Source organism: Electrona antarctica (genome assembly GCF_951216825.1).
Source record: "Electrona antarctica genome assembly, chromosome: 8".
Lineage (NCBI taxonomy): Eukaryota > Metazoa > Chordata > Actinopteri > Myctophiformes > Myctophidae > Electrona > Electrona antarctica.
This window is the reverse complement of record NC_136789.1, coordinates 27,799,225-27,814,853: the sequence shown is the minus strand read 5'-3', so window position 1 is coordinate 27,814,853 and position 15,629 is coordinate 27,799,225.

Here is a 15,629-nt window from a genome sequence, read left to right as displayed (position 1 = left end):
CCTTTGTAATTTCAATTGAAACCAAGCTTTCCCAGTGGTGAGTGTGTGCGTGCGCGCGCGTGCGTGCGTGCGTGCGTGCGAGCATGTCAAAACTATACATGTATCTTCTGTATCACGACGAGTTGCATTTTTTCCGTCAAGGGAAATGATTATTGCCTCTGTGAATTAATGTCTGTAGTGTAGAAGATAAAGAAACAAAGGAAGAGGTGTAAAAGATCATTATAATAATTAGACGTTTTTCTTTCTTTTCTTTTCCCCCCCCCCCTTTTTTTTTAAATTAGAGAGCAGTGGCTCTCTGCTTCTTTACTTTCCCACACAAATCAACTCTCTGTTTCGGTTGGGTTTTTTGTTTAGTCCCCTTCATGTAACACGAAAGGGAATCCATTATTTTTCTTAGTGAGACAAAAGGTCCTCCTGATTGACTTTTAATTATCATAATTTTCAGACCCCACAGATGCTCATTATCTCTCCTTTCACAAATCGTCGTTGCACTCGTCGGGCAGTAAACCTTGCATGTCCAAAAATGCTCCTTTCTGTTGTATTATTGGAAAAACAATGTATAGTGAAAACAGCAGACATACAAGCTCACAACCCGTGTCGCATGTTGTCACCCATTTTGGGTGACACTCTCGACTAAAGTAAGGCATTCATTTACAAAACGTTTACAAAAGTTCAAATGATATGGAGATACGAGGTTTGTGCCCGACGACAGCGACGCAAATAGTTGTTGTGGCTGTCGTCATGGAAACGCTCCATTTGCGGTGTTCAAATTTACATGTAAGTGGCGAGTACTTCTATTCTACAAAGTGCTCACATGATGATGTCCCTGTGGTTATGTTCCGTCTAACCACATGCTGCATATCCCTGATCTGCATGGGGCCAATGCAACTGCAGAGAATAGCAGATGAGGCCTGCAAAAGTGAACACTAGCCTACTAATTGATCGATTAGGCTATTCAATCAATCGCATTTCAGTGGCCATCTCAGTGACCTTGTGTGTAGAGTGTCCACCCTGAGATTGGCAGGTCGGGGTTCGGATTGTGAGGTCGGGGTTCTGATTGGGAGGCCGGGGTTTGGATTGGGAGGTCGGTTTTCGGATCGTGAGGTCGGTTTTCGGATTGGGAGGTCGGTTTTCGGATTGGGAGGTCGGTTTTCGGATTGTGAGGCCGGGGTTCTGATTGTGAGGTCGGTTTTCGGATTGGGAGGTCATGTCCTGGATGTGTACTTGTTCATCAAGGCACCTCAAACTACAGAAACAGGAGATAGGCTCTTCTTGTATTGATACACTTGTGAAGCACTTTGTGACTATCAATGTGAAAGGTGCTCTACACCAGGGGTTCTCAACCCGTGGGTCGCGACCCCTCGGGGGGTCGCCAAATTATTTTGGAGGGTCCCCAAATTATTTTCAAAAAAAAAAAAAAAAGATTTTTTTTAAATTTTATTTTCACGATTTTTCTAAAATAGCAGACCTACAAGCTCGTAGCGCGCCACTCAGTGGCGCGCTACGAGCTTGTAGATCTGCTATTTTTCAATAGCTAAATTATAACATAATGCTTAAAACACCAAAAGGGGTTCCCGCCCAAAAACGTTGAGAACCCCTGCTCTACGCTACCAATACATTTTACTTACTTCCTCCATAGTACTCCTGCCCTATGGGCCACGTACGGCACGAGAGGCTTTAGATTTTGGTAATGTCATTATGAAAAAAAAAAGTGAAAAAGGTGAAAAAACATCTAATGAAGTGAATCTAAAAGCTCACAACGTGTTTGCAATGTGTCGCCTGAGCTTGCGCCTCTCAATAACTCGATGAATTGAAACAATCTATCAATAGAATCATCAGAGTACCTCTTCCTCCACTCGTTTGATGTGTGTGTGTCGCGGTTCAACCTCTCGGCCCACATAGCAATTTCCAAGTCTGTAACATCTTCCCAAGTATAAACTTGAAACCTGCCGTTGCCACTTTGTGTGCTGTTTGAACCTTTGGAGCGTTTCTGTGTTGTCTAACCTATAAATCACCCGGCGACAGCTGTTGTGTGCTGGGAAGCAATGCGGTCCCATACAATCTAAGGCAGCCGCTCATAAAAGCACACAGCTGATGTCTGGAGATGCTGCAGCACAATGCTGATGATAGTTGCCTGGCAATGAACAAAATAGTGTTTTCTTTTTTTTTTACTTCTCAAAATGTAATGCATACATATATATTACACATACATACACATACACATACATATTACATATACAGTACATATGTACAGTACATACATTACATAATACATAATAGTAGTAGGCCTAATACATTAGTTTGTAATGCTTTCAGTTACTGTAAAAGTTTCATGTTCTTGGCTCTGGGAGAGATTCCTAAAAATCTAAAAAGTCTTGTTAACTATTATGAACTGAAAATGATCAATATTTTACTCCTTTACTTTCTATTTTATAGTCTTTTAGGTTCTGGCATTTTGGCTTGGTCTTGTTTATGTTGTAGCCGAAGTTTTAAGTAGGGCATACGTACAATGTCGGTATTTGCCTCTGAGAAGTAGTGGAGTATGTATAAAGTATGGACAATTTGTTAGATATACTTAAGTAAAGTAAAAAATAGCTCAAAAGTGTGGTACTTGATGTATTTAAGTTACAATTTAGGCATTTAGCAGACGCTCTTAATCCAGTTCTTGCGACTTACAGTAAGCAAGAACAAAACAAAACATGGTAATACATCAAAACAAGTCATCAAGAATCATCCGTAAGCTAAGAACCTAAAAGTGGAATATCTATGGATCTATGCGTATACACTATAGAGTGCTATGTGTACATAAAGGGCTATCTAAGTTACATAAGGTGAGCCTTTGTATATATGCCTGCAAGGTCGTTGAGGCTAGGGCAAGTGCTACGGGCCAGATGGAGTCTGAAGAGGTGGGTTTTCAGACTACGGCAGAAAATTGGGAGAGAGTCTGCAGTTCTGATTTCAGTGGGAAGTGCATTCCATAGTTTTGGAGCTTTGGGATGTGTGGAGTGTTGTCGCGGCATTTTTCTTCCCTTCGTTGGCTGATCTGAGCGTATATGTAGGAGGGTTTGTGGGGTCTGATCGGACTTGCCATAAATTGGTTGCTTTGAAGGCCAGAATCAGAGTTTTGTACTCTGTGCGGGCAGCGACCGGGAGCCAATGGAGGGAGTGGAGAAGGGGGGAGACGTGAGAATTTTGACTTGTCTTTACTCAACTCAACTCAAAGTATATTTATAAAGCACATTTTAAATGACAGAAACCAAAGTGCTATAATTTATACTGTATAGGAAGAAGAAAAAAAGAACCACAACACAATAAATAAAGTACAACAAGGTAGAAAGCAGAAGGGAATGCAATTTACACAACAAGCAGCAACACACAACAGTGGCAATGACAGAGCAAGGGCTGCTGGGATACAGCAGTGGTTTACAGCAGTGCCAAGAGGCTGCGCTGCATAGTGAAGTATTAGACACACATGGCTTTGGAAGCCGGGGACTTTGATTCACTGTGACTGTGGCAGGGCAGGATGGTAGCACAGTTTATGCCTCCAACATTGTTTTATATTAAAGACTACAGTGCCACAGTTAATGTAGCCCAAGTGCACTTCTGCACTTCCACCCCAATTTAAAGAGATTTGCATACAATGTCTCCATCATGCCTGCTTTGTTTTTTGTTTGTTTTTTATGTTTTTTTTGTGGCTTTCGCCTTTATTTTATATTTTGTATGAAGGGACAGACAGTAGACTGACAGGACATGGGGAGAGAGATGGGGGGAAGACATGCAGTAAAGGCTGTCGGGATCGGGAGTCGAACCCGCGGCACACTGCCAGACTGGATTACCAGCCAAGGTGCCTGGACCATTGAGCCATATTGGCCCAGGCATGCCTGCTTTGTTTACACGTCATGAAGTCATATGATATGATATAGTACTTTCTTGTCAGTTCACACTGAAAATTGTCTTGCGACCCAGCAGTCATGTATGAAGAACACATACACACATTATATTCACCCTGAAACCTTAGCCTCCACCAATCCTTACGGGCCCTTCTGGGCATATCTGAGCGCCCAGATGCAGTGTTTTGCAGAAACAAACACACAACGGCAAAAAATAAATAAAAAATCTGGCGAATGGGTTGCGACGCTGCAAAGTCCCACTGGCCCAGAAAAAAAAACATCTATTAAAAAACATATTGTATTATTCCCTCTGTCATCATCACTTTGCTACTTAAAATAGCCACTGTGTTTCTCACCCTGTAACACTGTTCTAGGTTTAACTGTGTGTTTGAATGTGTTTTTAAATGTGGGTTTAAAGGATAACTTTAGTTTTTTTCAACCAAGGTTCATGTTTTAGGTTGTTATTAGAGAAAGTAAAAGATGAGTGTTAATTATTTTTCATTTGCTGCTTTCTTTCGTTTTAGGGATTTTAGCGGTTTTTGACAGGGGGGCATTCGAGCATGGGGCTAAATATGTATTTTTGTACAAAATGTTATAGCGATTCATTTTTGTATTATTTACTCTAGTCCTACTAAACCCCAAGAAATTACATCTGGCCACAAAAGATCACGAGATCTACTGAATGTGTCAAACTGACATATTGAGCCTATGACACACAGTGTGGCTTCCCCCCAGTAGGCTACCTTCACATTCAGTAGATCCTGTGATCTTCTGTGGCCAGATGTAATTTCCTGGGGTATATTAGGACTATAGTAAATAATACAAAAATAAATCGCCATAAAATTTTGTAAAGAAATACATATTTAGCCCCCCCCCCCCCCCCCTGTCAAAAACAGCTAAAATCTCTAAAACGAAAGAAAGCAGCAAATGAAAAAAAATGAACACTCATCTTTTAGTTTCTCTAATAACAACCTAAAACATGAACCTTTGTTGAAAAAAACTAAAGTTGTCCTTTAACTGTTTGAATGTGTTTTTAAATGTGGGTTTAATGTGCATTGTTGAGCCTTGTTTGTCGCTGTCGGGACAAATTCAAACGTTGTGCTTTTGTGGTAAATTAGTGGCCCTACTTCATCACACTACGTGCATCACGCGAAGGTATCAAAAGTAGGCCTATATCAGATCTGCAAGCTCAAAACGCAGCGTGAAACGACACCTAATGAGTTTGTAGATCTGCTACTTTTGCTGTCCAACAGTTTTGGACATGTGAGGTTTCCACGGTTCCACCCAACAATATATATATATATCTCTGCTGTCCGGAGGAAACCTCATAACTCCAAAATGTTCATTTTTCGGGAAATTAAAAAATATACATTTTTAAGGAAATTAATAAAACCTTATAATTATTTTAAACAATGCAATACTGCCTCATCAAAGTTGGTGTTGTGACATTAGATATTGTCAATTACTTGCATGAGAAGGAGAGAGGTGGTGGAGTTAGCTGTTTTAGTAGACAGTTTGAGGGTCCAATGCGGAGTTAAGAGATTTTGTCCAATGCGTTTTTTACTACTTTCCATTGGTTCAATATTTTCGAAACAAAAACAAAATCAAAAACCTCAAAAATGGAGTTATGAGGTTTTCCCCAGACAGCAACGAATATATATACTGCCTGATAATTCTGATATTCCGTTACACTCACCCCCAACGCAGACCCAGTGCAGGTGCACCATGTTTTTTTTTTGTATATAGGCCTACTTGTGCCAGATTCAAAGAAAAAGATTTGTAATACTTGAGTCACCCTAGCTCATTTGTGACAAATAAAACAGCTGTAGGCTATATGTTTCCCGTTCGCTTCAATGATGAAATTATTCATGAAGTTGTTTCATGATGACTGAATTCTCTGCTCATCGTGATTAATATCCATGGCTGGTGTTGTGTTGGGCTCCCCCACGCTGTTATAAAATGCATGGGAGTAACAGAGGCCACATTGGGATTTGTGTTGTGACCCATTGATGTCCATCCTGTAAATTCAGACCAAAGCAGTCGTAAGTCTAGTAAAGATTAGTTGTGACTTTCAAGGTCTTGAACCGAAAACAAAAAAAGAGGATGATACAAGAAAACAGTCTAGCAATGCAATGAGGTTTCTGCCTAAAGGCTAAACACGCACGCACGCACGCACGCACGCACGCGCGCACGCACGCACGCACGCACGCGCGCACGCAATTGTAACTTGTGAATTTAGAAGACATTTTCAGAATCGGCCTCTTACTTAATGGGTTAGATTTTATATTGAGGAACACAGGGTTCCTTCAGAATGAAGAGAAGGGACAGAGAAGAACATAGTTTGTACCCTGTGATCTGGTGCGGAATTAAATTCAGAAGGGAAGGCATGAATGTGGTTTATAATGCAGGAGGATTTTATATAGGGATAGTGGAGGACTGGAGGTACCTTTCTGTCTCCTCAGAGAAATTAACTTAATTTAAATATCGGCGGTGTCTGGTCGTCTTCCTGGTCTGTTGATGATAGACAGCTCTTGTACGTTTGATGGCTTAAAGTCTGGGGCTTTTCAGGTTCATGTCTTTGAGAGAGTTCATTCATGGTCCTCATACATATTTGATATCTGCTGCTACGTGACATCTTTCACTTTGCTCAATAGACTGAGGTACTTTGAACACTTTATTTGGGATTAGGATTATAGGATTTTTGTCTGTTTTGATATCCCCCCCCCCCCCCACCCAATTAATACTTTATTATTAGTCAGAAATGTAAACAGCACGAGGTACAGGCTACCAAAAAAAGTCCTGTGGACTTGTTTCCATTGTGGCCCTATGTATTCAATTCATCAACATACTGTAGCATAAAACCTACACTTGTGATGTGACAAATAAAGTGAAGTAAAGTGGTCGTAAACCTGTAAAACCACTGTATTAAAATCTATCAGTCAAAACACGTTTTGATTGATTCATGTAGGGAGCTCAAATGTGACCAAAAGTCTCAATTAAAACTCCACAAAGCTACTGGACCCAAATGTACAACTTCCATTGAGTTGAAGGTGGAAAAATGTGTCCAAATGACTGCAGACACAAACTAGATACCACTTTGTGAACATTTCAACCCGTAGGTGGCAGCGGTGGCCGAACGGATTGCGGAAGGTCACCAGTTCGAATCAGCGGTCCGACACGTTAAAATTACCACCGCTGAAGTGCCCTTGAACAAGGCATTGAACCACTACCATGAAATGTTCTATGAGCAGGGCCTGGCTGGAAACAAGTTCTTGAGCTTAGCCCAGATACCCTGGGTAAATATAGTAATCATTTCATTTCATTTCATTTCATTTCAGGGACATATAGAAGTGCAAGCCTTCTCACTCATCAAACCAGTCACGGAAGAAAAGGAACAAGGTTGACTTTTTAAGTTACCGACTTGAATACATTTTGTCTGGCAGATAAGAATGATGATGGGGGGGTGTGTCTGACCTGTTGTAGCTTCCTGACGCATAGCTGGCCTAAATCTCACGAGTTCAGTTTTGACTATAAACTATAAATGGTAGATTGACTGTAGATCAGCGGTCCCCAAACTTTTTTGGCCGTGCACCCCGTCACCTCCTGACCTAGCTGACGCTGGATGTGTCTGCTGTGTATTGTATAGTACATCCCTGGTGGTCCAGGGGTCGTTCTTGAGGGGTCGGTTCCAGGGGGCTTCCTGCTAAATGACTGATAGTTAGCCCATTAAGACCTGAGGCCGATTCTACAAATGCCTCCTGTGTGTGTGTGTGTGTGTGTGTGTGTGTGTGTGTGTGTGTGTGTGTGTGTGTGTGTGTGCGTGTGTGTGTGTGTGTGTGTGTGTGTGTGTGTGTGTGTGTGTGTGCGTGTGTGCGTGTACTTACGTATACAGTACGAGAGCAGCAGTTGTAAAGCATTTTCGTGCGGACCCCCATGTATCTGCAGACATCCATCTGAAATTAAATATTAAGAAAATATGTTGTACCAGGGACTTCCCCCCCCCCAAAAAAACATAAATAATAATAATAATAATAATAATAATATATATATATATACCGTTAACTACAGTATATTCTTTTAGGTTTTTGATTTTTTTGTTGCATAAATCAGTACAATTAGCACTTCGCTAAATCCCACCCCACAAAGCGATTGTCGTCCAATGCCAATCCAAACTGTTGCTATGCAGGTCAAGCTTTCACCACCTCATAGCTGTCAGTGTTATTTTGCATGGCTGTGTTATTGAACACATACATACAGGTTAACATCGAGAAAGTTACACGACGGACTGACCCACCCAGGTGATGGCAATAATGACCGTAGTCTTACTACATGAAAACTCCTGTCGGGTGGTCGTTAAAAGTTGATTTCTCCCTCTGTAATTTCCTCGCAGGGTATTTCTAGATTATTTAAATAATGTCATGAAAATGTGTCCAGTGCATAGCCTATTGCAGGCCTGGTTGACTAGATTTTGATGCTCTTGCTACTGAAATTATTGATTTTTTTGGAGAAATCCCGTCATTTAACATGCATCTCTATGGGGGAGAAGGACAGCTTGTCCTGTGTCCTCGCTGCTGATATGCCTATTGGACAAGGACAGGTTGGGGGACTTAGCGAAGGGCTGATTGAACACAGGGCAAAATCTGTCTTGGAAGAGCCACCCATCGACTAATCTAATATACGGCAACCTTCCCCGTGTTTCTTCACTAGTCCGATCCAGAAGAACACAGTTTTCCGGCCACTGCTACAGAGCTGACAATGAGGTTATTGCTGTATCCTCCCTTCTTCTCTGGAAACCTGCCTCAAAGCAGACCAGAGGTACGCTAGGGACACATGCATCAATAAGCAGGAACTGGGGATGGCAATGAAGGACCTGAAAGTCTGGCATGGCATTGTGAAATCCATGATCTCGACCGCGGTCGAAAAATGATGTTGATGACATCTGTGTGTTGTTTTGAAAATATTGAACCAATGAAAAGTAGTAAAAAGCGCTTCGGACAGACCCTCAAAACTGTCTGGCTAAAGCAGCTAACTCCACCACCTCATGGAAGTAATTGACAATATCACAACTTTGATATACAAAGTAATTGCTTTGTTTTCAAAATATAAGGTTTTCTTCATTTCCTGAAAATTTTATATTTTTTCATTTCGTGAAAAATTAACATTTTGGAGTTAGGTGGTTTCTTCCCGACAATATCTAAAATCTCTCATAAATCACTCGGTTTCCACATGTTTATCAAAACGCCCCCATTTCGTTTTATGTGCAAAGAAAAAAAAAGAAGAAGAAAGAAGAAAAGAAAAACACTGTTGTGTTCCCCTTTCAAGTGACGGAGAAGAAGGTGTAGACATGTAGCAGACGCTCCTAATCCAGAGCGATTTATAGTAAGCAAGGTAAACCCGAGGTATCTAATGCAAAGAAATAGGATAGGTAAACCAAGAACCTTGGTCATCATCAGTCTAAAACAGTACAATAAACTAATTATGATCTACCCATTGAAACTATGCAAACTATATGATGCAGGGCAACAAATGAACTTGGCATCTGCCTATACATACAGTAACATGCTATGTAAATAATGTTATGTAAGCTATGTATGTCATTTTAACCTTTAAGACTGCAAGGTCATCAAGGTATTTCTTAAATTGTTTACACACACACACACACACACACACACACACACACACACACACACACACACACACACACACACACACACACACACACACACACACACACACACACACACACACACACACACACACACACAGCAGATTCACATCTGTTCTTGCTCTTTTGTTCCCATATATTGCAGTCGAGTCGTGAAAGTTCAGGCGTCCACATGCAGACGAACCCCCTCCATCCCCCCCCCCAGGAACCCTGCATGCTGTCTGTAATCAGCGACACAATGACCGTGTGAATGTTACACTAACCGCCAGTTTGGTAAATGTTTACCGTCCGTCTGGCAGAATGGACTGACTGACAGACCAGTCTAGTCTAGTCTGTTCCTGTGTCTGTCTCACACATCAGTGTGAAATCAGTAAATCAGTGGTTCCCAAACATTTTAATTTCAGGACATTTCAGTCTCTTTCCGATATAGGCCTATTAAATCTAAGGTGATAATTCAGAACGGGAACCAATCAATAGCCAAATACTTTGGCTATTGAAAAATAGCAGATCTACAAGCTTCTGGGAGGTCCCCTGGAACAACATGTTATACTATTACTTTGTAAAAAACAATAGCACATATGTGACCGGGTCTGGCAAATAGGCCCTCATCTCGACCAGAGTCATTTTTCAGTTTTTTACAGATTATTAAAGTACAGAATGTAAGCTTTCATATGATGTATCATTACATTAAATTGGAAAATATTTGAAGGAGATATGACCATTTTAAAATGATTGTGCCGTTTTACCCAAAGCTGAGAAAATCCCCTTTGAATGTTCACAACATTTCAACACCTAGAGCTGGCTAGCCTACTTTGACTTATAAATGTATACATTTAATTTGCCCAAATCAATAATCTGTTGGAATGAAAACCTTCTTCAACATTCAAACTGTGTTAATATGAAAAAAACGAAAATCACAAAAAAAAAAAAAAAACTAGTTTATTTTAGATTTTCTGCCTTTTCATTATAGGCGAGATGAGGACCATTTTGCTAGACCTGGTCACATATTACTCTATAATACTCAGGATTTGTTGGCTACCGTTTTAATTTAAAAGGCCAAGAGAGACAGCTAAGGAGAGAACAAGAGAACTCCCCCAGACCCCCCAATATGTAACTCCGACAGTCACAGACCTAAACAGGGTTCCTCTTGGTTCCCAACTATATGAAGCATTTTGGTGCAGGGGACCCCCTGAAACCCCCTTTAAGGACCTCTTGGGGTCCCCAGACCCCCACACCGAGAACCAACTGCGTATAAATTATGCTACAGAAGTGCGTTGTTTGTCTGTCATTACAGGGAACACATGATGCACTTTAGTATAATAAATTGTAGTGGGGGGGGGAAATGGATTGAGTGTTCAGAACGTTTTCTCTTTTTCAATACCTGCATATAAGAGGCGTTTCGTACATGTGCAAGAAAGTGTGACCCATTGAACTGCACTGATGTGCTCACTCCCACACATTTCCATGGATAAGAGTTGAATTTAATGTCTTGTGAACTGCAGTACAATAAGATACAGACAGTATAGCAGCAGTGTTTATTCCTAGCTCCCTCTGAGCTGCTGAACTATCGTTGACCTGTGTACAGTTGACACTGTATATGTAACACTTTTGCTTTGTGACATGTTTGTCACACCAACACAATGCACGTGGTGAACTCCCCTGCATCGCATTATGCCTCGTCTCTCACGGACGGAGGTGACAGAGCTAATGGGACCTGCTGTGTACGTAGGCGTTCCTTCCACACATACACCGACTCACCGCTATACACGCCCACAGGTCATGTCAGCTTCAAGTCGTATATGCTGCTCTGCCTGTCAGTATACGGCGTGTGTAGCTGCTTGGAGGCAACAAGCATGCTAAATTGGTTGTTAGAGAGACACTTCTTACAGATCAAGATGCCATATGACAAGGAGAGGAGGACAGGAGGAGAGGAGAGAAGAGAGATATAAGAGAACGCACGCACGCACGCACGCACGCACGCGTTTTCAAATAGCAACACAGTTCTAAAATATACTGTACACACAGGCTCTAAAACAGGGGTTCTCAACCCGTGGGTCGCGACCCCTCGGGGGGTCGCCAAATTATTTTGGGGGGTCCCCAAAAAAAATAAAAAAAAATAAATAAAGATTTTTTTTTTTTTTTTTAATTTCACGATTTTTCAAAAATAGCAGACCTACAAGTTCATAGCGCGCCACTCGGTGGCGCGCTATGAGCTTGTAGATCTGCTATTTTTCAATAGCTAAATTATAACAATGCTTAAAACATCAAAAGGGGTTCCCGCCCAAAATGGTTTAAGGTTATTGTAGCAGTCAATTTATATTGGGGGTCGGGAGGGGGCGGGGCGGGGGTCCCGAGACATTGCCAAAGCATTTCCGGGGGTCCCCGGCCAAAAACGTTGAGAACCCCTGCTCTAAAACACTATGAGTATATACACTATAATATAATTGAGCTGTGGTAATAAATAAAATATAATTCCCCCAATATGAGGTACTGTAAAGTGTTGGACTACAGGAACATATAGATTCTATGGCCCTTTATCAACGCGGTGGTTGATAAATAAGGGCCTATGGTTCTAAAATAAGAGTGAAGAAGAAAATAGGAAAATAAAACAGATTACTTTTTAAACTAGGGACATATTAAAGCATATTCTATGCTTCTGCGTCGGCTTCCAATAGCTACAGTATCACAAGAATTGCTTTTTGCTTCTTTTTTTTTTAAGACGCCTTTTCTTTTTCTATTTTTTTTTTTATTCAAGCGCAGATAAAAATAGAAACACACAAATTTCATCTGATGGTAGGCAGTTATACTTTGTTCATTCAGTCTCCGAGGGAAAATTTGTACAGTGCTACGAATGTTACACAACAAAAGAATAACAAAATAATTGACAGTAGAATAAAATAAAACAGACATCTGAGACAGTACAGTACAGTAAGAACAGTCCAGTGAAATGAAGGTGCTGGAGCCAGCCAGCCAGCCAGCCAGCCAGCCAGTCAGCCAGCCAGCCAGCCAGCCAGCCAGCCAGCCAGTCAGTCAGCCAGCCAGCCAGCCAGCCAGCCAGCCAGCCAGCCAGCCAGCCAGCGAAGAACTTGTACACTTTATTTCATCTGCCAGAACTCAGTTACTGTATATAGTGTGTGCTGTGATCTTCAAAAACCCTTTGTTGCCTAAGGCAGTGGTTCCCAAACTGCACATTTCTAAAGACACTTGACATTTTAGAAATATTATAAAAAATATATAATATCTCAAACTTATATATATAGCGCTTTTCTGAGTACCCAAAGACGCTTTACGCTTTACATGCAGGGAGGCAATTCCACTGCGCAAAAAGCTTGGAATACGGATGTGTATATTACAGGAAACTCCCGGTAAACTTTCCAACAAACTCCCGTAAACTCCCGAATTGTACCATCACACCCGTATATTACCGTATATTACATGTATATGCTGCTAAACTTGAGGTTTACAGGCAAAATACCGGTCCTGTAATTACCCGTTAACTCCTCTTTTCACGCAGAGGAAGCAACAAAAATAAAAACAACTTTATTAGGGGGAGAAAAAAACAACTAAAATCTAATATAATGGCAAATTACATATACATATATATACAAATATATAATATAAAAACATTAAGACAGTGAGAAAAAAAAGTTAGCTAGGGAAAGCAATATTGAAGAGGTGGGTTTTTAAGGCGGTTTTGAAGGTTTGGAGGGTGGAGGCATCTCTGAGTGTTTTAGGGACTTTGTGCATTCCACAGGGTTGGAGCAGCAAAGGTTTGAGGGTTTTAGGGACTCATGAATTCCACAGGGTTGGGGCAGCAAAGGCAAAAGCTCTGTCGCCCCACATGTATAGCCTACTACGGTATTTGGTCTTGGTGACCTCAAGGAGGTTTGCATATAAGATCTACAAGCTCGCAGTGTGGCGCGCTGTGAGCTTGTATATCTGCTACTCTTGAAGAGCCAACATATAAATGGATAAAGTGGTTAAAATTATTTTGCAGGGGACGACCGTATATAGTCAACCAAAGTGCTACACAGGTAAAAAAAAAACGAGAAAAAAAAAAACAATCCAACAAAACAATACAATCAAATACAATCAATCAAACAAACAAACAGGATGTGATCCAATTAAAATTAAGCTCGGCTGTGATTAAATCCAAGTAAAAAAAGCAAAGATTTAAAAGCCTTGATGGACGGATCTAATGTGAAGGGAAGGCCATTCCGGAGCCTCGGGGGGACGGCCACCGATTGGGTAATAATGAGAGAGAGGTCAGCTGACCTTATAAAGCTCTAACTGGGTTATGGTCGTTCAATAAATTCAGCCAGATGAAGGGTGGGGCGGGGGGGGGGGGGGGGGGAGGGGCATGCAGCCCATTTAGGGATTTATAAAAGCAGTTATCACAATTTAAGATCGATGCTAAACTAGACGGGGAGCCAATGGAACGAGGCCATGCAGCCCAGGACCAGGGACGGATTAACCCCCATGAGGGCCCCTGGGCCGGTAATATTTGCAGGGCCCCCATAGCACGCGTGCGCGCAACATTTTCGTGTTTTTCTGTGTTTTTATCATCTTTTTAACCTAAATTTAACAAAATCAACAGCCAATGAAGGGCCCCAGTAGCCCTTTTCAGGGCGTCAAACCTAATACCTTACGGTCTAATTTCCCCGAAGGGCCCCTGAGAGCCAAGGGCCCCTGGGCCACGGCCCCACTGGCCCAATGGCTAATTTGTCCCTGCCCAGGACTGCATGCATGGGGAGATGTGGCGGTCACGTCGTTCGGTGCCAGTGAGGATGTGCGACCGTGCAGCGCAAGCAGCATTCTGGACTAACTGCAAGGGCCAGAGCCATGATGGTGATGATGACTGACTGCTCCATGCCAGAGTATAAGGCATTGCAGTAATCTAGCCTAGTGGTTCCCAAAGTGGGGTCCGGGGGCCCCCAGGTGCCCTTGAGGGAGTTCCAGGGTGTCCCCAGCAAAATGATAGTTTGGAACCAAATGGACCTCTGAGAGTGTACAAATGGAACCCTAAGTGTACACTCATACTGTAGTTAAATTAACATTGATTTTACAATAAAAATGGCGGGTCCCAGAGATAGAAATGCCATTAAATGGCGGTCCGTAGCCTAATGCATGTCAAACTGGGGGGTCCTTGAAATTAAACGGGTTGAGAATCACTGCTAGAGCCGTAAAAATCTTCTCTTATGGGGGTCCCTGGCATATATTTTCTAATGGGGGTCCGCAGGCTAATTAGTGTCAATTTGGGGGTCCTTGACATGAAAACGTTTGGGAACCACTGGTCTAGCTTTGACGAGACAAAAGCATGGATCAACATGTCACGGTGCTTGGCAGGGCAGGGAGATAACCATGGAAATTCATTGTTTCCTAATCACAGATGGGTCGTGACTTGCATGACCCGTTTTTTTTTGGCGGCGCAAAACGATTTTATTGGTCGTAAATCAAATATTTTTAAAAACAAAAATAAAATAAATAAACAAATCAAATAAATCTAATTATAAATGATTAACAATTTCAACTTAAAATTAAAACTTAGTGAAAATGGCATATACATCTACAAGCTCACAGTACGTCACGTTGCTATGAGTATAGGTCGGCTATTTTCTCTAGTTTGGGTCCCAGTCAGAGAGACATAAAACGTCTCCTTTTGGTTCTCGAGCTAAAATGCTTGTAAAGATATACCAGGGACCCCCATAAGAGAATATTTGTATATAGCAGTGATTCTCAACCTGTTTAATTTGTCTGTTGAGGTGAGTTGTGTGTTTGCAGCGTACACACAGCTGTTATGATGGCCACAAACAACATCAAACAACGGCAAAAAAACCCCACCTTACAAACATTCAAGGCAGCAGCAAGCAGATGTTTCCATTCTAAATGGTTTTATACAAAACTCTTAGAGATATTTGGAAGGTTATGATTATTTTGTTCTTTCTTCTTTTTTTTGGCTAATGTGGACAATATTGGACAACACGGGGCCCCAGGAGTCTTAATCCCCAGTTAGGGACCCGGGCACTCACAGGGGACCTAGAGGGGGCTCCAGGGGGGGGGGGGGGGGGGCAGTT